This window comes from Canis lupus, chromosome 34 (genome assembly GCF_011100685.1).
Source record: "Canis lupus familiaris isolate Mischka breed German Shepherd chromosome 34, alternate assembly UU_Cfam_GSD_1.0, whole genome shotgun sequence".
Lineage (NCBI taxonomy): Eukaryota > Metazoa > Chordata > Mammalia > Carnivora > Canidae > Canis > Canis lupus.
This window is the reverse complement of record NC_049255.1, coordinates 15,379,891-15,406,658: the sequence shown is the minus strand read 5'-3', so window position 1 is coordinate 15,406,658 and position 26,768 is coordinate 15,379,891. Positions and strand designations below refer to the sequence as shown.

Genomic DNA, 26,768 nt, shown 5'->3' with positions numbered 1-26,768 from the left:
AAGATCATGTTTTGGTGTCAATACAGGACTCACTCAGATGACCTCTCCACTGACAAATAAATAAATAAAAGTACAGGTAAAAAGTGTCATTGTATCTCACATGAATAGGCCTGAGTGAAGCTCAGAAAGATAAGTGACTGGTTATACACGCAGCAACAGGGCCACCATGATTCAAACCATGAGCATATTGGCATGAGGTCCCTGCTGTTTCCACAGCTTTATGGGCCCTTTTCTTTTTGATGACTTCCACTCATGGTTTTCTGGGTACTAGGGATGTGATAGAAACAGCAGTGGTAAAATACCAATATTTTCCAACATGAACAAATAATTTGAAGCTTCTACAAGAAGATGCAGTTGAACTTAAAGACTTGATATGAGCAATGCTCTTGGTACACTTTGTTGTTTTCATAAATGGTCACGTGTTTGCCCTAAGATGTAGCTCTTAACGTTTAAAATCAAACATGCATTGTAAAGACCCATAAACTCAGAGGATTAAATAGCTCCTATAAATAAGAAATGCTTACATTTCAAGTACTCTACAAGCCTTACTTACATTCAAAATGAACAGTCAGTCACGAATTCAACAGGGAAGGGGAGGCATGCAAGTTCTTTGGAAAGCTGGGAAAGACGTCACCATGGATGCCTCAAGCTCCCACCAGAGGCCAGGTAAGAGCAGGTGTTCTGGATCAGACAGGTCCAGTTTCAACAGAGTGTGGAAGCTACTTTGTCTTTCTCTGTTTCCTCATCTGTGAAATGGAATGGTAATGCCTAGATGTTTCTGAGAGTTAGGCGGCATCACTTGCCTGGCACATGGCAGTCACGTGTTGAAGGCTGTTTGCCCATGGTTCCTTCTACTGCACTAGCCTCGGTTTTTTCAAAAGACTACCTTGAAGATGTACTATTTTCCAAAGTGTGATTTCCCACAAAGAAAGACACAACTAGGATCATTTATCTTTTATCTCTCCTTCCCGATTCATCTTTGTCCAAGCTTTGCCTATGTGGCCAGGCCCACTTGCCTCAACTCCCTGTATCCAGAGGTAGTCTTAAGCATGTAGAACTTGATCATTGATCATTGCCGTGGGGTTGGCTGTCTGCCGCTCACTCGAACTGTCAACATCCAGATGCTGAACACTCACCTATTTATAATCAGGCCCCCTGACTCCACGAGAGAAAGCCTGTCTGCTGGCCTTCTCCATGGTCTGGAGACGCTGCTCCAGATCATTCCAGGTGGCTTGAATTCGGGGGAGCAGAAGGAAGGGTGCAGTGAGATGTGAGGATAGTTATTGCTCCAACTTTGAAATGGCCACAAAGCAGAATGGTAACAAAAATCAAAATCACAAACACTAATGAGGCTCCCTAGTTGGTGCCAGCTCTATTCCTGTCACCACCCTCCACAGCCCAGAAAAGAGTGGAGGATTATAGGTTTGGTGGAATCCTTGGGGCACATTCAAAGAGTTTGAGGTTTTGTTTGAAAGTCTGTTTGCAGACAGTAAAAATGGATTAAATTGCCTCTCCAACACAAAGAAATGCCAGGTCTCAGTAGAGGTAAGACACCAGAGACTTAAAGTGCCACTAGAAGCAAAATAATGAAAAGAGCCCAGATGCTGGACCATCTTTGCAGCCAACACTATATACCTTGTGTTTAAGAGTATCTACATTCATTGTCATGGAAGGAACTGAAGAAGTGATGCATTTAATAACATGTCTTTTCTTCTTGAGAGGAAATGGGTTATTTAAGGACCCTGGTGTATATTACACGTTCCCTTTTTTTAAAGTACAACAGAACGCTGTTTCTTCTGTTTTACATCCCATTGCTACTCCCTTATATTCTTTGCATGTATAACTTCTAGAAGCAATGTGGGTGGGTCAGAAATGCCATTGGGGCCCCAAAATTACACAAAGAATAAAGATGTGACTTTTTAATTGCTTAAATTACAACATTTCAGATCATTCTAAAAAATTAAAGATTTCTTTTTTTACTTTTATGCATGTTGAAAACATCAGATTATATATTGAGAGGAACATTGGGGAAAATTGTATGGCTATACCAAGATCATGCTAATAAAAAAGAACCATGTATTTGGAAAGATATCGATGGTTATCCAAGCTTTGAAGCAGTGACACTTTTGACTGATACTATCTACTAGAGAGATTTAACTATGTGAGTATTTGTTTTTCTTTGAATGACCTAAATCATCATTAATCCCACACAAGTAGATTAGTTGCTCTTTCCAAGGCTAGCTCAAAACTAGTAAGTCAATGTGTATAATGTGCATTGTGTATATATTCTGTTATATATATTTTTTCATATTTGCTTTTCTTTGTGTGTGTGTGTGTCTGTGAGTGTGTGTGTGTGTGTGTGTGTGTGTGTGTGTGTGTGTGTGTACCTGTGCCTATGAGTTTATGGGCAGTCTGCTTTGTGGCAGACATTGTGTTGGGCATGAGGGGAAGGGACATGGTCAGTGCCTGCCCTCAGGCAGAGCACTGTTCCTAACATCCCAGCAGCCTGAGCATGTGCTGTGGGAGCACAGTGAGCCTTCAGCCATGGAGAAGACACAAAGCTTGAAAGGTAAGAGAAAACTTAACGGAGGAGTGGGCACTTAAATTGGGCTCTGAAGGAATCTTAGGAGGTATTTTGAGAATACTTTTCTCTTTATCATAAAGTACATCATGTTCATTTTTAAAATTAATAAGCTTTATTTTTTAGAGTAGTTTCAGCTCTACAGAAAATTGAGCAGATGGAACAGAGAGTTCTCACATAACTCCTCCCTCCCCATGCAGTTTCCCCTATTATTAACAGCTTGCATTAATATGGTACATTTGTTATAATTAATGAATCAGTATTAGTGTATCATTATTATTAACTAAAGGCAATAGTTTACATTTGGGTTCTCTTCTTCGCTCTACAGTTCAATGGTTTTGATAAATGCATAGTGTGATGTATCCCTCATAATAATATCCATCCATAATAATATGGAATAATTTCAATGCCCTAAAACTTTCCGGGCTCCACCTTTTCATATTTCACTCCCTTTCCCCAACCCCCCAGAAACTACTGATCTTTTCATTGATTCAATAGCCTGGCTTTTCCAAATTACCATATAGTTAGAATTATATAGTAGGTGGCTTTTCAGACTGGCTTCTTTCACTTAGCAATATGCATTTAAGGTTTCTTCATGTCTTTCCATTACTGGATAGCCATGTTCATTTTTTTTATAAATAGAAAAAAAGCATCATTCACACTCCCAGAGATAGAAACTATGAAACAATTTGGAGCATTTCTTTCCAGTTTTCGTAGCAAGATAGATAGATACATACGTATCAAATGATCAAACCACCTATACAATTTAGAAATCCTAGTAGTCAATAATTTATCAAGAATATTGTATTGTTAAGCATCACTTTGCAAAACTACTTATAATAGCTAAAGATAATTTCATTCCTAGATATATCATCATTTATTTAACTAAGTACCTGTTTGAAGCATTAAGGTTCTTGCAATTTTTTTGCTATTGTATATGATACTATCCTTCTTGCCAAATAGTTATTTCCATACATATGTGTGTTTTATTAAGTAAACTCTACCCCCAACATGGGGTTTGAACTCATGACCCCAAGATCAAAATTCACATGCTCTACTGACTAGGCCAGCCAGGTGCCACAATTTCCATATACATATGGAAATTATATATATAATTAATTGTATATATAATTGTATATATAATTAATAATTGTATATAATTAATATATGGAAATTATATATATGATTAATATAATATAATATAATATATATTTTTTAGGAAAAAAATTCTAGAAGTATAATTTGGCATCACATGGTATACATAATTTCCAGGATTTTGATAGTGATAATCAAACTCTGCTTCAGAAAGTCTATAACAACCTCCACTGGCCCAGAGCAGAGAAACTAGACAAGAAACTGCACCATTTCCTTGCCCCTCCTAAAAGCTGAGTAACATCTTTTTAAACTATATTTAAATTACCAGGGTGCATAGGAGGTTAGGGAAGGGGAGAAAGCATTTGGTGATAAGAATAATATGAACAAAAGCTTGAAGGTGGGTAAGCATAATTATGTTCAGACAATCAAATATTTCTAGAGAGGTTGAAGTAACAGGAAGCATGGCAGGAAGCAGCATGAGCTGAGGCCTGAAAGGCACATTTACAGCCAGATTATGGAGGTCCTTGAATGCGCAACTGGAAGATTAAATATTTTAGGGAGACAAAAGGGAAGCCCAAAGATTTTTGAGTAGGGTCTTGAACAAAGCCATGTTTTGTAAGATTATTTTGGTGGGAGCATAGGGGTAAACTGAAATAGGTTGATGAGGAAGTCTGGGAGTCTGTTTAGAAATACTGAAATAGTTGAGGATAGGGATGACAACTGATTGTTTTAAGGAGGCAAAAAATGGAAATGAGAGAAGGATGACAAAAAGAGTAGGTACCAAGTGATCTTCTATAATTTATTTCGCCCCTTTGCACCTTCTGTTCCCCAAAACCTTTCTCTCAGACTCTTCTAAATCCCCAGCTGACAGAAGTGCCCACTCAGGGACTGTTGCTTTCTATGGAGATTTGAGGACACAATTTCTTTTTCATTTTGGAATTTCAGGTAACATGACAAGTCAGGGAGGACATCTTTAGGCAAAGGTTTTTACGGGCATATGTAGTAATTTTTAAGCCAGCCAAGAATCTTGCTGTGCTTTCAATCTCACCAAGGAATTGTTCCAGGTTTGAATTTACTTGTATGAGAAGTATGTTGTAAAGTTGAGGGGGGCCTGGGTGGCTTAGTCGGTGACGCATCTGCCTTCAGCTCAGGTCATGATCCCAGGGTCCTGCGTTGAGCTTCCTGCTCAGTGGGGAGTCTGCTTCTCCCTCTCCCTCTGCCCTCCCCCTCTACCTGCTCATGCTCTCTCTCTTTCAAATAAATAAAACCTCTTTTTTTTTTAAAGTATAAAGTTGAAATCATATTTAGTTATGCAGTCAATAAAGCAGATTCTTTTAAAAAGAATACAATTATCCCACATTGAGACTATGGCCAAATTCTGGGATATTTAGTTACCAAGTCATGATAGCGGTCCCTCCTCTGGACCTTTTCAGCTGTTCACAGAATTTCCCGACAGAAGATGAGAGAAGCTAGTTCAAGGGGAAGGGGCAGAGGAAAGGCCGGGTTTTGAAGGAGCTAGTGAGTCATCCACATTCAATGTCCAGCCACAGCTGAAATGCTTCCTGGGACCCAGGGGAGAGAGGTTCACGTTGCCTGCCCTATTTGGGAATTCCTCTGCATATTCATAATTGTGAAAATTGTGAGATTCCTAAAACGTCCTTAACACCAAATTTTGAGTTAGGTCAGATGGTTTCACTAAGAGAAAAATCACACTGTGAGTACCCCATTTATATTATCTTTTGAACTGACACCTATTTTTGGCTTGTTATAAATTACTTACCTTTTGACAGGATTGTTTTTGTGTTCTCTCACTAATATGTGTGTGCATCTCCACGTGACTCTCTGTCTTTTTCTGTCTTCTGTTATATAAGATCTTACTGCTGTCTTCACCATGATCACACTTCGGCAGTCAAAAAAAAAAAAAAAGATATATTTCAGGTGTTTGAGATGAAGGAGGTTGCGTGAGTTTAACCTTCCTTGGTATCCTTGTGAGCTTTCTGTATTTAATACTTGTTTTATCTGAAGCCTGTGGAGGTTCTAAACTATTAGAAGACACACTTTCTGAGAACTACCTTTCTAGTAGCCTGAAGAAATATCATTGATGTGGGGCAACAAAGTTATTCTCTGTAATCCTCTTGATGTTGTAAATGAAAAAGAAGACGGAGCCAGCGCCATCTGAACTTTGGGCAAACCATTTGCTCAAAAGGATCATCAAAGGACCAAGCCCTGCCAAAATAATATTTTTTTAAAAACATCCAGCAGAAAGGAAAAACATCGAGGAGCACGCACAAAAATGAAATTGGTGCAAATTAACTGCATTGTGATGGGAGAGTGGTACAAAACAAACTCCCACCACAGCCTGGAAGGGAGAGCCACACAAGACAGACATTGAAGTTCTGGCCTCACAGTAGCCATCTTTTAACAGCTTTCTTTCTTCAATGCTTTAACCTAAAAAAAAAAAAAAAAAAAGAGAGAGAGAGAGAGAGAGAAAGAAAAGAAAGAAGAAGAAAAAAGAAAGAAAAAGAAAATAAAAGGAAAGAAAGAAAAAAACCTACCCATTGTTATGTCCCCTATTCATCCTTCATTCAAAGTCATTCACTCTGCATTAATTACCACTTCCTTCAATGCACGGGGAGCTCCCAAACACGGCCTGTTTTCAAAGAGGCACACTTCCTTGCCTCTGCTATTTATATGCAGAGACTGATGAAATTTTCATCCCAATACTTTGAGATCCCCCTTAATTTTTGCATACTGTAATTGTTCATAAGAAAAAAAAGACAAAAGAATGATTTCATGCTTCCAGGACAGTTGTTTGCATCTCTTTCATTTTTCTTTCCAGCTGTGACTGGCAGCAGTGGGTTCTTTAACAGGTGTCCTGCCTGCCCTATGGTAATTTTTAACTTCCCTCCACTTTCTTTTATGTCTGTCACATTTATAGAGACAGTTTTACCCCTGTTGCCTGGTACTGTTTTTTTTTTTTCTACTTTTTTTTTTTTTTGCAATCTAATTTCTAGATTTTTCCTAAATATATCACTGTCCTTAGGGGCCACTTAGGAAGAAGGAAAAGGATTGAGCCAAGAGTTCAAAATCTCATGTAGACATTTTTATGACATAGCAATTGGATCTCTGACACCCACTTCACTTTATTTAGTTCCTATGGGTCTGATTACTCTGAAATTTATGACAACTACAATGTTGCTTAACAGGAAATTAATGCACACTTGACAAAAAGAAAATCTGCTCCGGTGTCAGTCCTCAATAGAAAGCTTTGATTTTCTGATACTATTTAAACATCGCAAGATTGATGGAGCTGATTCTGCCGCGAAATCTTAATAATTAAAACTTAATTAGGAAACGTATTTGTGAGTCAGTTCAGATATTCATACAAACGTGTCATGTTCCAGTTTATTCAGGCTAAAAATTGGATATTAATGTTTTAAGAAGGGAAAAAAGAAAGAAAATTAGTGAATTGTATTCACCTATAGAATTGTACACACTTAGAAGAACCCACAGGGTTCAGGTGAGTTAAATAACTGAATACCGCATCAGGGCATAGGATGCTAGACTTGGAAGGAGATTATCTCAGCTTTTTTTTTTTTATAGTTGAGAAAACTGAGGTCTAGAAAGTGCATGGTCACTCAGAACTAATGAGAGAGAGATTCTGATTGTAAGATGCTAATAGCAGCATATTTTCCATGGCACACCTGCCCCGTAGAAATGTTTTGCAGTCTTTTGTGGACACTTCAGCTTCACAACACACAGCGCACAGTGTGTCTCCTCCATCCCTGGCACGATCACAGGGCCGTGGTCTCCAGGGTCTTAAGGTAACAGTCAACTTTCGTAGTGTGGCTTAAGGTGCCTGAAATACAGTAGATAATTTAAAAATGATTGTTGCTATTACTGCTATTGTTACTATTGTTACCAGTGTGCATCTCCTTCTGGCATTGTTTATCACCAGGAAGACCAGCCTTTTCCTTTGGGCATATGGCCAGGTTCTATTCTGAAAGTTATTTGCAATATATCAATCAATCGATCAATCAATCTAGAACAATAGTGTCTATTTTGCTACCATATTAGAATCTCTAATAGATAGGACACATTGGAAAATATAAATTATAATAATAGGAGCTCAGAGTTTCAAGGCATCTCGTAGATTATCTAGTTCAACTGCTCTCCCATTGACAGAACTCTCCCTCTGCTTACACTACATTTCTTTTTTTTTTAAGATTTTATTTATTTGTTTGAGAAAGTATATGTATTAGAGAGAGAGAGAGAGAGCACAAGCAGGGGGAGGGGCAGAGTGAGAGGGAGAAGCAGGTTCCCCCTTGCAGCAGGGAGCCTGATGAGGGGCTCTAGCCCAGATCCTGGAGATCATGACCTTAGCCCAAGACAGACCCTTAACTGACTGAGCCACCCTGGTGCTCCAACACTAGATTTCTTTCTTTTTTTTTTTTAACACTAGATTTCTTATATCAAATAATACAATATATCATAGTACAGACCCAACAACAAGTTGAAAGGAAATGAACCCTATTAGCCATTGTCACCTTTATTGAAGTGATGATTTTGTAAAATACTACATAGCAGGAGCTTTATAAAATTATTTCTAATGCTTACAAATGACCTTGCAAGTTAAATATTCATATTAACTCCACTTTAATATATGACTAAGCAGAGTCTCCAAGGGATGCATTGCTGAATGTGTAAAAGCCAGGAAGAGGCAGAGCCAGGGTTTCTACTTGGCCCACATAGTGCTAAAATCCACCCCCCCCCCCCCCCGCCACACACACACACACATGTCCAAATCCACATTCTTCAATCAGGAGACAATGGCTCCAGAATTCTGAAGAAATGTGCTTTATTCTTTTTCCTTTTTCTTTTTTTTTTTCCCTGTGAATGATTTATTGGGGTTCTTTACTACCCATCAAAGGACATTCCCAATCTTCAAATGGATACACCAATCTTTCAACTCAAACCATGACCAGTTATTGAACCATTTTATAGACTCAAGGAATCTAAGCTTCGAAATACAAATGAAGTAAACTTCTGGACTCCTTCCAGATGAAATATCACTTAATGATATAGTAGCCTTGAAGTAAATAACTTCAGTTTCATCACATTTACACAGGAACCAGCACTAGATGATGTCTACATTCAGATCATGTTTCTAAGGGTCTCTGAAGCCTTGGCCAAGTCATAAGCTCTCTGAGCCTCCTTTCCCCACTGGTCAGATGGAGTGATTAGTGATCCTTTTCTAATAGAGTGGGATCAGGGCTAGGTAAGGAAGTGGAATCCTGCATATAAACTAAAATGCATGATATAAAATTTCATAATTAATACTGATTAATATAAAAAAACCTTATGGTTTAGGAGGGCTTTTTATTAAATATTTGAAAAATGAATTATCTTAGAGTAATAAGGAAATAAGAATTCCTTTGCTCTGAAGAGGCAACAAATTACCACCACTAGCTTTTGGCTTCTTGAAAAGAGAAATTTAAATTAGGTAACTTTTCTCTCTCTCTCTCTTTGGTTTTTTTTTTTTTTTTTTTTTAATTTTATTTATTTATTTGTGATAGTCACAGAGAGAGAGAGAGAGAGGCAGAGACACAGGCAGAGGGAGAAGCAGGCTCCATGCACCGGGAGCCCGACGTGGGATTCGATCCCGGGTCTCCAGGATCGCGCCCTGGGCCAAAGGCAGGCGCCAAACCGCTGCGCCACCCAGGGATCCCTCTTTGGTTTGTTTTTAAAGGCAACTTAATTATTAAAAATGAAAGGAAAAAAATCACCCAAAGCCATTAGTACTGTTGAAATATAATTGAATTCTTTGGTTTCTAGGCATTTAAGACTTTTGGAGGTGATCTAGTCTACCCACCTCTCCCCCTCCCCGCTGCCCCCCAGCTGACTCATGGTGAAACCCAGACTCAGAGAGAGAAAGTGATTGCCCAAGTTCACCCAGCTCTTGAACTTGGAGCAAAAATTTAAGGGTAGCTCCTTCTAATTCAAAATCCAGATCTCTTTTTGAGACACCACAGGCCTTTGTTCCTACCATCAAGGACACCTGGAGGGCTCACAGTTTACTTTGTTAAGGCTGTAAACTCTAGTAAAAATGTTTGTCTTCAATTTCACACACCCTTCAGGATATCACAGCTGCCCAAGAAGCCCCCCAGGCAGCAGAGACCAGACTGAGAGAGGCACCAGTGTGTGTGAAAGCAGGGGAAGTGTTGAAATGGCCAGGAGAGGCACTACAGGAAAGATTTCTAACAAAAACTAAAAGCAAAAAGATTTCTCTATTCACTAAGAGTTTTCTTTAACATCTTTATCAGTGCATCTCCTTACCAAAAGAATGAAATGATTAATGCTTAAGATAAAAAACACAAATAGTGCTCCATGGGAATACAGTTCCTTAGTCCTTTAGAGAGCACGGATTTCCACAGGGCATCACTTTTGATTATAATATTCCCAGACTCACGATTTGAACCTCTGATTATTACTGCTGCTCAGGCATGGGACTATGTGTCATTTACACAGCTACGGAAAACAGACCACTTTTATTGTCCTAGGCTTATTATTTAAGAAAGAGTGCATTATGACCATGTGTGTGGTGGAATCATAAAAACCAAACAAAACAAAAAAACTTTTTTGGGAAAGTTTTGAAATAATTCAAGACGAGGACACATAAATACAAAAAATTGTAATTAGCAGCCACAGGAGGTAACTAAAAATACACGCATTATATTATCCTTAAAACTGATGTTTCTCAACATTTTTAACACTAAAATTAAATAAGAGATAAGCTTCCTTTCCAAAACTCACATCTTTTACTTCAGCATTTGTCTACCTTATATGAGAAACCTGTTTTATGTACTGTTGGCAGGAAATTTTTGTTTTCCTTGAACATAGCAAGTCTATATCATCACCTGAAACTCTCTTCTGTGACAGATACTTATATAGGCATTAATTGGTGATTATGATGGTCAATTTGGGTTACTAGACAAGGAAAGAGTCCTCTGTCAACAGTTTAGCTCCTAAAATGTTTTCTTAATTCTCTTCAGAAAATAATTTTTTATTCATCAAGATTATTAAGCTCTTAAGGGAAGTATAACCAATCATTAATGTCAGTCTTCTGTAAAAATATTAGTTTCTAACATTATATCTTTTAGGTAACTAAGTAATGCTAAATAAGACAATTTTCTTTGGCATTCTTAAATTTACAAAGTGCTAGTAACATGCAATTTTATTATACTTTATGCAACCACAGAGCATAGTTTCTACAGAAAAAATGGGATTTCACCTAACCTCCCAATAAATGGCATCCAGGGCATATTTAGATGTTACTGTCAATGGATAAACAGCAGTCTCCCTTCTTATAACCCCTCCACCCCAGACCCAATATCCCACCCCACTACTTCTTTTACCATTCTCACAAACATTGTATTAAAACCATTACCTGTAATTCTAAGAAATATGAACTTAGTAATAAAATAAATTAAAATTTTATGGTAAGTGTTGATAGTTATCTTAACATTAAGAGAGAGTGGTCAGAATTCTCAGAAAAGATCTAATACCATTGGTCATGTTTTAATCCTCCAGATGGTTAGTTCAAACGTTTATGTTTGTTTGTTTATTTTATTCTATTTACTTATGTATTTATTTATTTAGAGAGAGAGAGAGTGAGGAAGAGTAGGGGAGGGGCAAAGGGAGAAGGAGAAAGAATTCCAAGCAGACTCCATGCTGAGTGCAGAGCCCAATTCGGGCCTCAATCCCAGGACCCTGAGATCACGACCTGAGCTGAAATCAAGAGTTGAACACTAACCCTCTGAGCTACCCAGGGCCCAGTTCACATGTTTTACAACATATATTTTTTCTATGTCTCTTTATATGTTTACATGATTAAAAAATACAAAGTGGTAACAATAAAACAGTAGAAAAATTCTCTGTAGATAGATTTTTTATGACCGAAAGTTACCTTAAATGTTGTCTAAATACCTTGTACTTGAAACCGGTACTCGAAACAATTAAAACATAAAATAACTGTAACTAATAGTTACCATTTATTGAACAACTACTGTGTCCAACACAATGCTAGATGCTCCACACACTTCAGAGTCTGAGAAACCTTCCAGGTTCTGTTAGAAACTCCATTTTACAGATCCAAAGATGTTAAAGAGCTTGTTCAGAGTCACAGCTAGTAAATAGTTAAGCCAAATTTTAAACCCATCTATTTTCTTCTATAAATATAAATGAAAGCAGTAATATAATACATAAACTGTTTGGTGTTTGTGTGTCAGAAGCAACGTGAAGTGTTATGGTAAATACACTTAAAATCTACTTGTGAGTATATCATCTTTTTTAATGAAAAGAGGACAAACTGTAACTTTGCTTTCATTGCTTCATTTCTACTTTCTCCAGGGTATTTGAGAGCAGAGATCAATCATTTCTATGTATGTTTATATGCTTGCACCTGACACATACTACGAGTTTTTATAACCGGGACAGGTTATGAATTGTGACCTGTGAATTTGGAAACATTGCTACACTACTCCCTAAGGTATTGCTAATAATTCAAACATAGTCTAAAGTGTTAAGGGGTAAATAAATGAAGAAAAAATTATTTAAAACTTTCCCAGTGTTCAAAGGTTCAAAGTATAAACATGAATACTTTCTTTGGTTACCAGTTCTTAGTATCTCTTTCAGACACAACCTACAAGATGATCAAACTGCTAGATTGGCAACCCATATTTTTGGGTTACATTTGCAATTGTGGCACAGAAGGAGGTTAAATTTAATCAAATATTTAGTTTAGCAATTTGGATGGCTTAGCCACATCTTGATCCATGCATTAGGTAAGGTGTAGCTTCAGGGCACTTCTACTGGCTCGGTCAGTAGAGTATGGGACCCTTGATCTTGGGTTGGGTTGGAAGTTTCACACACACACACACACACACACAAAAGATAAGGTGTCACTTCTTCCTTGAAAAGCAAATTTACTCTAACACCCGTCCCAATTACCCTTTTATGGAATGGGACACATGTGGCTGACATGTGACCTTTTAACCTCTTGGGCACTTCCATACCTGGAGCATTTTTCTCAAAAATGTGCAGCCCACACTGTTTGCTTGCACTCTCCTCTGTTATCCCATTGTTTGTTTTGCACATATTGCTGTATTTGCCCTGAACACAGCTAAAACTCCAGTGCGAGCATGACCTCTTGTCTGACACATAAACAGCATCTGAGAAGGGGATCCTCAAAAGTGCTGCTTAGTGTGTAGACTTGAAGTGAGAGTGTTATTTTCATTATTAGTCAATGGAACCTGACTTGCCAATACACATCTGTAAGGTGCACAGCCATGCTCACTTTATCCCAGCCCTATTTCTGTGGATTCTTTTCCATTAGAGATGGTTCCGAAATCAGGCATTACCTTGTTAGTGGAGGGTGGTCAAACAGAGGCTGGTTTGCTAGAATGCTGAGGAAGGAATTTTCATTTTGAGTTAGAGGTTGAACTAAATCCCGAGATTCTATAATTCTGTAAGGAGGGTAGGGAAGAAAATATTTATGGCACTTATATGATTCTAAAACGGACTGCTTTGGTAAAGGTTTATAAAATAGCCATGAAGTAGAACTATACAAAATTTTCTAAGCAAACGGTTTCCTGGCAGTGTTAATTAGCACCTTTCATCTGCTCAGCTTCTGTGATGAACTTGGGTTTCCACGTCCTGTTAAAGGGCTACTCTGGACCTTTCTCAGTATAGCCAGATTTCTGGTAAAGGTTGAATGGAGTTCCGCATATATCTAATCACTCGCTCGTGTCTTAATTGTTGACTTGTACGTATGACTTTTCTTTATGCTCATGTCTCATGACAGCCCTCTCTCTACTCCCCATGACTTAAGGCTGACTGCAACAAAATCCATTTCCTAAGTGTTCTCTATTGTTAGGCAGAAGATTTTACCCACCTGAGAACTCAGTTTCTCCATTTGAAAATTAGGATAATATGTGAGATCTAGCTTTGGAAAATCAAAGCAGGGATATTTTTTTAAGTCTGGCAGAAAGACTTGTTCCCCTAATTCTGAATCTCGTACATCCTACAAGGCAGAGGCAGCAGTATGACTGCATGGGGGGCTGTGGTCCTTAACTCACTGGGTGCGTTGGATAAGCCACCGCATTCCTCTTGGTTCAGGTTTTCTGTTCCTCAAGGGAGGGAGTCCAATAGAATTGACCTCAAAGGTCGCTTCTGATGCTCTTATGTTCTGAGGATCTACTGCCCACCCCCGCCCCCCACCCCCGAGGTCAATTTGTAAAGGAAACATGTGAACAATGTCATCATTATTATTGTTATCCTGTTTTTCTTTTTTGTTTGTTTGTTTGTTTAGGGGTTTTGTGGGGGGGGGGGGGTTGTATATTTTTTTTATTGGAGTTTGATTTGTCAACATATAGTGAACACCCAGTGCTCATCCTGTCAAGTGCCCCCCTCAGTGCCCTTTATTCTGTTTTTCAAAAAGAAATCTCATGGCTTAGGCGGATAAAGATGTCTAGATAAGTATTAATAATTTCTATTCCAAAATGGCTGTGCCTCTTTCATCAGCCCTAACCTGGTGCATGGAAACCTTTCGAGCTGGTGGCAGCCAAATGCTCATTTGATTCCCTTACTCTTGAAAGAGCTACTGCCCATCTATTTTTAAATGAAATAAAACTAATTTCATTTTGAGAATCCTTTGGAACATTTCATGACATTTGTTGAGATAATTGGGGACATCCTGGAGTGTCACAAAACCAAGGTTGGGAATCAGTGTTCTAAGGACTGAAGAAGCAAATTAATTTTTCTTTCTGGTTTTCTTCAGATAGTTTTATGTGTGAAAACTCAACTTTCTAAGGCTTTCATTATGTGTTTTGGCTTTCTTTTCCTTGTTATCCTTTCTCTTCTTTATTTACTGTGTATAGACTCCTGCAGAGCTCATTAATGTATCTCTTTACCTAATTAGCTTTCTTCCAATGAAACAATGCCCTTCGTTCCAGGAATGTGCAGGTTTTTAGAGCCAGGAAGAAGGCTGTGACCTTCTGAACCATTCCGCTGTCAGGCTGAGCAAAGGTGACTCATGAAACACTTGTCGAGGTACAGGAAAAAACAGCTCAGCAAGACAGTGCCCTGTCTTAATAATAGGAAAAATACATTTTCAAAAAGTTGTGCTAGGTTTCTTTTGAAGATTCTGTTCATGGTTTTCAAGGTATCTGACCTAACCTGATTGAATTCTGGAATAAGCAGAGCTTCAGAAGAGGAAACCTGCATGGTGTCATGATGATGTGTTTATAGGCAAAGTCAAAACAGTTCTCAGGAAAAATTCAATGTAAATGTCTAGTTCAGGGTGGCCCATTTAAAACTTAAGTCTCATAAAATTTAAGTATGACTACCATGTGACTTTTTAATCTGCCATCTATTTACCTGAAAATGACAATTTCTTTGCTACTTAGTTTCTCAACAATGTCTTACTCTAACTTTCATATTTATATAAATTCAAACATTCATTCATTCATTCACATACTCGCCCCACTAGCACTGAATAGACACTACTGTAAATAGAACTCTTTTACAAAATGCTTTTCCATTTCCCCAGCTCAGTTACTTGAAAGAAGTCATTTAACCACTCTGGGCTCCCGTTTCCTCATCTGTGAAAATATGGAATTAGACAAGATCTCTTTCTTCAATTTCACTCTAAATTTCTAAACAAGCTCTCATTTCATGACATGGACATTTAAATCATCATATATTAGTCATCCATGCAAACAAATATAATGTTAGCTCTTTATAAGCAACTCTCCCAGATTATTAACTATCAACTCAACCAGCTTGATGTGGATCTGACTGTAAAAATTTTTCCAGAGAAAGGGTCTAAGTGTCCTAGAAGCCCACAAACTTGATCATCAGATTTCTTTAGTTTTATTTGCTTATCATTTTAAGATTGCTGGCATTGAGCATTTAAGATTGGTACTTAATACTTCTATCGCCTCAGTTGAAATCAGACTGATGACCAGACTGGAAACAGATGGTGGCAGAGGCAGCAGCTTGTCCCCAGAGTCCACTCTCTTGCTTTTCTCTCTAATAACAAAAGACCTGAGTTTCAGATGGGTACTTGACTGACTGCCCAACTGAAGTCTACAACATTTCCAGACTTCTCTGCAGTGCGGTACCACTGGGGGCTGCATTTGAGCCAATGGGATGAGAGTTGAAGTGATGTGTGCAACTCTGGGTCATCTCTTCAAAGATGAAGACACTTGCCATGCATTTTCTCTCTCATCCTTGTTGCTGCCTGGGGAGTAATGACAAGTCAAACAACTTTGGAAACAGGCATTAAAGATGCCAAAGATCTACCGACTGAGCCAGCTAGGTGCCCCTTTGTTATTATATTCTTATGCCCATAAGTAAACAGAGGTTTTGCAGCCAGGCAAATGTGAATTCAAACTGTAGTTTTACCACTGACTAGCAACGATGTTGGGCAAGTCAGTGAGCCACCGAGCTTCAGTTTGCTCATCTATAAAAGGGGAATGATAATGGATGTTTCCTTACAGAGGTGTTGCAAAAATCAAAATAATATATAAGTTCAAGTGGTGCTTCGTACATACTGAGGTCTCTTTAAATAAGAAAGTGTTGCTCATATTGTCCTTCCTTGTCTGGTAGCTTGGCATTGTTGCTACCATCGATTCAGCTGCCATCTTGCTGGCACTTGACTTTCTAAGTGGGCTGAGGGAGCCTATCTGTGTAGATCTTTCTGCAGAATGCCCCACTAGAGCAACATAAGCTCCTCACCCTCCATGTGCAACCAACTCACACCAAAGGCAGATTCCTGGCTCCCTTGTGTTTGCACCACTTGCACGCTCTCACAGACATTCAGGAAGAGGTTTGGGTAGGGTAACTGGTACAACTTGGTAAAATTATCTGAATGGGTCAAGTTCCTATTGCAGTCTCATTTGCAAATATGGAGCCTCAGCCTCTGGGCCCCTCACTTACATGCTTTCTTCTCCTGATCCTTCTTTGGGAATTATTTTTCAAATGATACTTAGACAGCTCTCCAAACGCCTGCCTCAAAGGACCCTCATCTTTTTGATGCACTTTTGCTTCTGCATATTATGGTGCTCTCATTTAGAAATGGAAGAATTTTAAATGTATGTCATGAAACATCTGAATCCTCTTACGTACTTTCTAGTTACCCTTGAAATATTTTTGTGCAGGTTAAACAGACTGCAAGATTTCATCAGAATCAGAACCTGCTTTGTGCTGAATTCAGAGGGTTTCAACAAGGATGATCTCTTCAGGAATCCAAAGTGGGAAGCTGAAACAAAGGACTGTGCTTTCCATATTGTCAAATTTGCCCAAATATAACCTCTCTTCATTCAAACTCAAATAAACCTTAATTAAAGCAAAAGAAAAAGTTGAACAGGTTGTAAACACATCCTGATCTGTGCATTCAAAGCTCTTCTACGTCGTTACAGGATGGGATTTCCGATTACAGGAGGATGCATGCCTCCTATGGGCCAGACAAGACACAGAGCTGAGGGCTTTACATGAGCTAATCCTTAAATTTAATACACCCATTGTAAAGGCAAAGTAAGTGAGGCCCAGAGCACAAGGTCACACAGACAGTGAGGGGCTGAGTAAAGATTTAAACCCAGGCTGCAGGTCTTTAAAGCCTCTGTTCTCGCCAATATTCCTTACTCCTTCTCAGACTGGAAGCATAACTGGGATTAAACAGCTCCACTTTGATATAAAACTATATCCCATATCCCAGAATTAACTTAGGTAGAAACCAACCACATTTTTCCTTTGTCGTACTGGAAACTTATGGCTTTGGCAGATACCATGATGTAGAAGCAAAAATAAAAGGAGAGATTTTTGTGAGTGAAGCATGTTTCTTTTCTTTTTTTTTACAGATACAATGAGGAAAAGAAGCTTAATGTAATTTAGTACAAGTTCAGATTATTTAAAAATGTATCTTTCTGTGTTAATGTGCATACCCCAGATATGCAAGAGGTGTCAGTTTCCCTTAATGAACAGAGGGTAGGGATCCCTGGGTGGTACAGCAGTTTGGCGCCTGCCTTTGGCCCAGGGCGCGATCCTGGAGACCCGGGATCGGATCCCACATCGGGCTCCCGGTGCATGGAGCCTGCTTCTCCCTCTGCCTATGTCTCTGCCTCTCTCTCTCTCTCTCTCTCTCTCTCTGTGTGACTATCATAAACTAAAAAAAAAAAAAAAAAAAATGAACAGAGGGTAGAGGGAGTAAGTTTGTCAATTTAATTCCTCTTCTATACCCCAAAGATTTCAGTCAATAGTTCCTCAAACTCTGTCTTCAAAGAAACTCTGGGCTTTAGAGGAATATTTCTGTCTGGCAGTACGGACCTAGTGAGCCCCTTGCCCCTTCTTCATGCCTAGGAAGCATCCCCGTGCCCCCAGCTCAGTCGACACATCCTTACTCACAGCCCCAGAGCAGACAGTGTGCAATTTAGGGCAATTATTTACTAATGTCTCTTGCCCTCCCCCTCACGGGCCCCCAAATTCCCCCTGTACCCAACTCTTTTGCCCATTTACATTTTTCAGCTAAAGTAGTTGACAAAACCTAAAAGTGAGCCAAGTTCACTTGACATGGAGGCCACACCAGGTCACCATAAGCAGGAGGGCAAGACCCACCAACAGGACCACAGGAAACACTCAGCCCAAAGAGAATGGATGCCAACAGGTCAATGGGGCAGAAGAGACACATGGATGGGGGCTGCAAGTCTCCAGTCTGTCATCACAGGCTCTGTGTCCTACAACTGAGCAGTACGGGCAAGAGCAGTAAAAAGACTGTCTTGTCATTTGGGTGTTAAAAACAACCGCAAAACTTATTATACATTTTTTAAAATTTTTTATTTATTTATGATAGTCACACAGAGAGAGAGAGAAGCAGAGACACAGGCAGAGGGAGAAGCAGGCTCCATGCACCGGGAGCCCGATGTGGGACTCGATCCCGGGTCCCCAGGATCGCGCCCTGGGCCAAAGGCAGGCGCCAAACCGCTGCGCCACCCAGGGTTCCCTATACATTTTTTGGGGAAAAGTCCTAGTTAGCGTATACCTTTAGAAACATTTTTTTAATGAACTTTATTAAAGTAGTTAACATCTTGGGACATCTGTGTGGCTCAGTGGTTGAGCATCTGCCTTTAGCTCAAGTCGTGATCCCCAGGGTCTTGGGGTTGAGGCCTGCATTGGGCTCTCCACGGGGAGCCTGCTTCACCCTCGGCCTGTGTCTCTGCCTCTGTCTCTTTGTCTCTCGTGAATAAATAAATAAAATCTTAAAAAAAAATAGTTAATGTCTATAACATCCCTACTAGAAAAAGAGGAACTATAGATTTAGAAGATTGACTGTTAATATAGTAAAAACATTGTTACAGTCATATGCAGATTATAACCATTTTATCACAAGCTATCTTACCCAAACAGAAGTCACTAGCATTTTATACTGAATAATTATCACCTTTAACAATGGCACTGGTTTGATATGTACAGTGTTGTACTCTTCTCAAAGCACTTTTCCATAAGTAATGTCTATTAAACGCTTTGGGATCTACTATGTGTGGGGTACATCCTTAGTGTTTTCTATCAGTTATTTCATTGGGTACCCTAACTTTGTGAACAAGATGGGAAAACTGAGGTTCAGGTGACTCTCTCAATATCATAAAATCAGTAACTGGCAGGTTAGGGTGCCCTTCTTCTCTTCAATTCTTGTGCCCTCAGTGCTAATGATCTACCATAGCTAAGTCACACTGAACAGAATTGGAACATTTTTAATTATCATTTATCAACAATATCTACAATCTTCTCTTTGTCATAAAAAGAAGACCAAGATGTTGCATATTTTTATATATACTGCATACTTTCCAAGCCCTGACCACGGGCTGCCAAGTCTTAGTGCTAGATGAACTCTGATTTTTTTGTTGATGGTCCTATCTTATATATGATATTATTGTGTAGGGTCCATTCACCTATGGCATTGTTGATAGAATGAACTAATTGTAGATTGATGTGTCTTCTTTCTGACCAAGATTAGATGTGGTCCTAGGTAAGCTTAAAGCCCAGAGCTTTGCTCTAAAAGCCCAGAGGACAAGGTTCATTCTTCCTTTGGGTAATGGGGAAACTTCTTGGAGCAAGTGGATTTGAACTGGAGTTTGACAAAAAAAAAAAAAAAAAAAAGACAGTTGTGAGTAAGAAAGCACACTCCTGAGTGAAGATATGAGTAAAGATAATAGTTAAACAAATCAACTGCAAGATATCTGATTTAAATATTTCAATTGTCAAACCAGTTCTTTTAGGTATCTATTTTCATCTGTAAGATATAGTACCTATCATAAGTAAAACAAATAAAAAATTAAAAGGACTTTGAGGGCTTTATTTATGTAGTTGATTGGTATTACCCAAGCAATTCCTTCTATGCATTGCTACTTGAAATTAATGTTATAAAACATTTGATTTAATTATATAGTTTCTATAGGGTTATCTCTAATATAGAGAATATTGTAGAAAGATAAAAATAAGTAGATTTCACTCTTTGCTAAGTATCAATTGTGGATGATTTAGGCAAGATGTTCTGCAGAGTTTTACATACTAAATCTTATTCTATTCTCATCGGCATCTTTATAATCTCCATCTCTAGCGAAGGGCATTGGCTACACATGCATGCACACAACACCCTCCTACTTCTTCAAAATAATTTATTTGATTTTGGTATTGTTTACATGTTCATATTTCTCATATAAAGTCAGCTTCTTTAAGATGACACTATTGAATAAACGGTTTATATTTTCTACATAAAGCTTTCTTTATAAAGCACTGTATGGTCTGCTTCGATTTGAAACTGAGGCATGGGAAGCAAACACTGATACAATAACCACAAATCTGGCCCGTATATCAGAGAACCACAACTGCCTTATCCCTCTTCTTGCCTTGTTAATTCCTAAGCCTCTTCCTCATCATTTCATGCCACTGACATTTTATCTTACCTCCTAGATCCAGTCTTCGAATTGTCACTGGAGTTGTATTCCCTGAATTATGTCATAGTTCTTCTTCCAAAACTCTTTAGGTCCCTATCATTTGTGAAATAAAGTCCATCTCTCTTGTTTGCATAGAGGGAGCACTCCATAAATAAGCCTCCAATGCCTGACATACCACACTTCTCACCCATTCCCTAGCGTGCCCCCAGTTCTTCTGCCAAACACATCTTTTGTGCCAACCAGGAAGAGCCTCGCTCTTAGTCAGGAATACTCTTCCTTGCCTTGTTTGGAAGAGATTTTTTCCTTACTCTATTCTGAATAGAATAATCCCATTACTTCTGAAAGATAAGATCAATAGTCACTAACCGAGGAGACTTTATTAGGAGGGGAACTGCTTGGTCTAAATTGGCCAAGACATACTGCTCTTTGGCATTCTCCTTACCTTCCTTCCCTACTTCCTAGTGACTCTTGATGTTTTATTTTTTGTTTGTTTGCTTTATTCTAGCTCATATTATAGTGAGTTGTTTAATTATCTCTCTCTCAACTAAATTGTAAGTGCCTTGAAGATAGAGATCATGTCTTACTCATTTTTCCATATCTATCTACAGCTGCAGTTCACTTTGCATTTTGGCCAAAGACTGAGAATTTAATGCTTTCACATTAATAAATACCAAAGTCTAAATTTAACAACTGGAAAACTACTTCTAGATAAACTACTTCTAGCATAGTACCCACAGAACAAACATCCAATGTTTGTTGATTGGAATGTTCACTGAATTACACATTTATAGAGTGAATCATTAAGAGAGAACATTCTTTATTCCTTCCTAGTTTAGCTATAGCACAAGCTGAGGAAAACCAAAAAACAATACAAAAAACCTATCTCTTCCTTTGTTTCTTTAATATTATTCTTTGCTAACTATAAACTCATGAAAAAGAGTTTCTTGCCTTCAAGAAACTCACATTGTTTTTACGTAGACGATTTCATTAATCTTCAAAGAAATACATATCATTAAGTCAAGTTTTCATGTAGAGATTGGAAAATTTGTACCCTGGTGCCCCAACTCTTTGAGCTTCTGAAAGATTATATTGCCCAATATATCTACAGAAATCCTCTAAAAGTCACTGTAGGTGATAATGAATAACAATTTACATTTGCGAGTTTACTATTTATAAGTTATTTTCATACATAGTAGTTTATAATCCTCACAGAAAACATGTGAGTTAGGTTTTAATTTCATTTTCAGCTAAATAAATTCACGACGTTAAATGCCCTGCCCAAGGTCATACAGCTAAATTAAGTATGGAACCCATGTCTTTTGACTTCAAATCCAGGGTTCTCCAGAGTACCATGCAGAACTAGAACAAGAACTGGTCTCCTGCACACTTAGGAAAAAAACAAAAACAAAACAGGGTCTGCACAACAATGCCAGTTGAAAAATATAATGAGACTTTTGAGATAATGCTGGCTCCCCTTATAAGGGTTTTTGAGATGGAGTAAAGTCTTGAGCAATGGAGTGGATCATTCATGTAGGAAAAAGAACCAGCACAAGAAAGCAATACAGAAGCATCCAAGAGGCCAATACAGATCCAGCAACTCCAAGGAGGTGATTAGGAACAAAACCCCAAATAATGACCTGCTCTAAAACATGCTGTACATGGAGGAAAGTCTGGACCATGACCCAATCCCAAGGAAGATTGTCATTGGACCACAGAAAGTCTCAGTATTCTCAGCACTTTGCATGGTGCCTCGCATTGGCAGTATGGAAGGTAACTTATAAGTGTAGGATTCAACCAGTATAATTGAAATGAGTACAGGGATGCTATGTATGGGCAGGTCTCAAAATTTCTATCATTTTAGCCCAGAGAGGCACATGGACAAAATCTACAAATCACAAATAGTATGATTAATGTAAACATGTTAACAAAATCCTGAAAATAATAAAACAAAAAGGAATCTTTTAGAAGATGAATATAATCTTTAGTAAGATGAATACAGGCTCTGGTAAGAAGTCTTCTCTGAATAATTTCAGGTGTTATTTATGTCATTATAGCAAAATGTTTCAAAAGGTGACCCAAACCAGTGAATCACAGGGCTAAATGGTTCCTAACAGAAATTGCACAGAATCAAACCTTTCAGATATGTTTACTACTTCATTCAGAAAATATTTATTGAGTATGTACTATGTCTCAGACCTATTCAATATGCTAGCAATGCCATAGCGAACACAAATTATAATTCTCAGTCCTTGGAGCTTGCAGTCTGGTTGACATGTATAAGAATGATGGGCTTATTGATAAGTCCTTTTGGCCCTGGCTAGACCTTAGTTCTGATCTTCAATTGCAGTTTCTATATGTCTTGCTTTTCCCTCTCCTGCTAATTTGGAACAAAAAAGCAGGGAGCAATTGAGCTGTGGGTGTTGAATGGGGGGATTTAGCACTAAACAAGCAATTATCAACTATTCACAATGGCACAGGAAGACAACAGAAAGACCTGAGGCCCTTGCAAGAGCTAAGGTGGAACTTCAGATTAGATGTTGTCAACTGCTGTCTTTTTCAAGCTCTCTAATACAATCTGAATTCCAAACATATTTATTAAGTAGGTACTATGGTAAAAAATGTGGTACAACAATTAATAAATATCTGTGCCTTTTGTTGTATATGTATTATATACGAAGCCCTGCCTTAAGTACCTTATGTTCATTATTGCAGTTAATCCTCAAAACAACTCAACAAGATAGTTTTTTATTGTTATCACAGTCTTGATGATGTGGAAACTAAAGCTCTGGGTGGTTCTTTAATCCAAGGTAAACCTTACACAGAGTAAGGTAGGTAAGTAAATGCTGAAGTCAGGATTTAAAACTAGTTTTGTCTGATTCCAGAGTCTATGTTAATTAGATGCAGTATTGTCTCTAAGTCCCTGCCTTCAGTGATCTTAGTCTTCTAGGAGAGAAAGATGAATTAAAATGCCATTTTCAGATTAGTGATAACTGCTGTTGAGTAGAGTAGGAATTGGGTTACTATGGGGATACATAGAGAATCATTAAATCCAGATGTGAAGGTCAGAGGAGGCAACATTTAAGCCAAACCCTGAAGGATGTGCAGACATTAACCTCCTAAAGAAAAGAAGGAAGGATGATCCAAGGAGAGGAACAGTATGTGCAAAAAAACACGGAGCGGGTCTGGGGAACTTCAGGTAGTAAAGATATGATCATCAGTGACCATCCAGCCACCATGTGCCATAGGTTACAAAATGGCTACAAACAAATATGTCACCTCTGCTGGGATACACCCTGAGGGTACTTGAGGACTCTATTCATGCTTATGAAATCTGATATAAGTTTGGTGGGAAACTCTACTTCTTACACCGAATCACTGCACAGAAGCAGTGGAGTCCTGGTTACCCCAGGGTAGTACAACGTGGGAGGGGAGTATGCTGACACATGACCAGTGCAGGTTCAGCTGTGGTCATTCTGCTGTCTGTAACTGCCTAACAGGTGGTGATTGGCTATTCCTTCTTTGTAACCAGATGCCGTTGAAATTCTTACTTTGGTTATACATCAAAGCATGCATTTGAATGATGAGAGAGAGGCTGAGTAACCAAAAAGAGCCAGTTCTACCCTGGCTTGCCAAAACATGCAAAATATCAAGTAGGGCAAGCAAAGCCTTTGGATTTGAGGTAAAACTATGAAGGAAATGAAGTCAAGTCTTTACACTCCACCCTAAGTGTCTCTCCTGTGGCATCCTTCCCGGGACCATCAGTTTAGAACCTGCATTAGTTTTAAAGTAATGTGGACTTGGTGTCATTGATCGGTATAGCTTTATGCATTCATTACTCCATCTTATAGAGAGAAATGAAAAGGCTTCAGAAACACCGAGACCTGGATTCCAGCCTTGGCCCTAGGACTTACTAGCTGTGTGGCCTTGGGCAAGTTGCTTATCCTGATCCTTAGAATAAGGATAATAATGCAGACTTTCAATGACAGACTTGGGGATTAAAGATATAATGTATGTAAAGCACCTAGTCTGCCCCTCTGTAGGCATTCAACAAATGGTAATTATTATTATGATTGTATTGACATTTAAAGGAGAGCTTTTCGGTGACTTAACTCAAATTTTGACTAATGGTGGGAGTTTGGGGCGATTGGAGAGAGATATTTTTTCTGAGTATTGATTATTTTCAGAAGCACATGATAGTTTAAATTTACCAAAGATTCTTCCAGTTAAAGGAATCCTATAGTTAAATAACTATATTTCTGAGATAAGCAATCTGCATCCACTATCTGATCAGTATCAGTACGTTTATTGGTACAAGAAAAATAATACTGAAGGTGAGACTCCCAGGAAGAACACAGCCCATGATTCTTTCAGAATAAGTAGTTCTGGCAGTTAATGATGTTTTATAACACCCTGAAGCTTTATTGCTCCAGATCAGCCAAGTACTCTAGAACTGTAGTGCAAAAAACCAAGATCACCAATTGGTAGGTAAGAAGGTATGTTTCCACTCTTCTTCTAAAATTGAATAGGCTAGATATTCGTGTTTGATTTATTCACTTATATATCAGGGTTAAAGCAGAGCATTCAAGAGAGGTGCAACTGTGGAAAAACCTTTCAGCTTAGAATCAGAAGACTTGAGTTTTAATTCTGACTCTGCATCAGCTAGTTAGTAGAAGTTGGGCATAAAAAAGTAAAGCAGGCATTTGTTACTTTCTCACTGGGATGGAACACGGGGATTCCCCGGGCGCTTCAACTCTTAGAAATGAAGTGTGATGAACTGTATTCTCTCAACATCCTCGTTCATTTATGGCTACATTTATGGTTAGGTAGCTCTGGAAGTTTAATTAAAATTTTTAGGCTTATTCATAAAACCCAGTAGTTATTTGGCACTCCCTTTTAAAATCTAAAAAACTATGGTGCTTTAGTTCTCAAATGTTAAATGCAATAATAATCTAACTATTCCCTTTTGTTAAATTTTAGGTTATAGAAAATATTATGGGGGGTTGCTATCTTAACCTTCTAAATTTAGAACCCTAGATTATTAACAGAAGATCTAACAGCTGCCAACAAGGGTGTACTTTCAATCTGTCTTAAAGGAATCTTGCTCAATTATGGAATTCTGAAAACAAAAGCATACTTTACACAAAAATAAATTTTCTAAGGGTCATATAAGAATTTCGTTCATTAGATGAATGTAAGGGCTTCATTTGAGGAAACATAAATCACTTACCTTGTTTTAAACCATCCACGTTTCCCCTAATGGTGTTTACTATGTCTGAAAGGCATTTATTTAAAATAAGTAGAGTAACTTGTACTTGATTAAACTGCCTATCTCTTTAGGAATTATAATTTTGCATATAGAGCTGAAGAGAGCATCAATTAAAGATATAGCTAGGCTGAGTCAGGTGCTCATCAGAGGAGATGGGATTAAAGATCGGTTAAAAAATGTAAACCCCAAGTATGCAAAACCTAAATGCAATAATATAATGAAAGCACAAAATCAAACCAATTGAGATAAAAATGAAGCACTTACCTAGTATGATCACCTGAAAAGCATGACAAATTCCTGCAAATTGCAGGAATTCATATTGCAAAGTACTCAGCAATACTTCTGTGTAGTTCTATAGAAAGCCCAGAAAATCCTGCAATATCTTGCAAAGTGCTCCACAGGTATCCAATACTTTTGAACTGATATCATTCTACCTTCCTCAGTGGGTCCAAATCATATAACCACTGGTCTTCAAGTGATGAAAAGGTAAACCCTGGAGAAATGGAGAGTTGGTTTTCAGTTTTGAGGATGGGCTAAAGATCAAAAATCTACTACTCAGAGGTACCCTGGATACCAAAAAATACAAATAAAAAAAAATGCTCCTTTGATTATTTTTTTTAAGTATTTGCTTCTAAAAAGGACAGAGTCCCCCAACCTCCCAACCCATATTTTAATAACCCGACAATGGAAGAGAAATATTTGACAGAGGGTGTATTGGATGTTGATGATCTCCAACTGCTTCCAAATCTGCATAAATAGAACTCCAACAAATCCCCACACAATGAACCTACTGAATGGGGCTCTATTTATCTGCCGC

At 38.3% G+C, this 26,768-nt stretch overlaps 1 long non-coding RNA gene across 1 annotated transcript; it reads right to left on the bottom strand.

The window, feature by feature from the left end:
• Positions 1-5,481: 5,481 nt before the first annotated feature.
• Positions 5,482-26,440, bottom strand: LOC111093952. Its single transcript, XR_005383541.1, has 3 exons — positions 26,216-26,440; positions 7,381-7,535; positions 5,482-5,576 (listed from the first exon to the last, which is right to left on the bottom strand). It is a non-coding gene; the product is annotated as an uncharacterized LOC111093952 (long non-coding RNA).
• Positions 26,441-26,768: the final 328 nt, after the last annotated feature.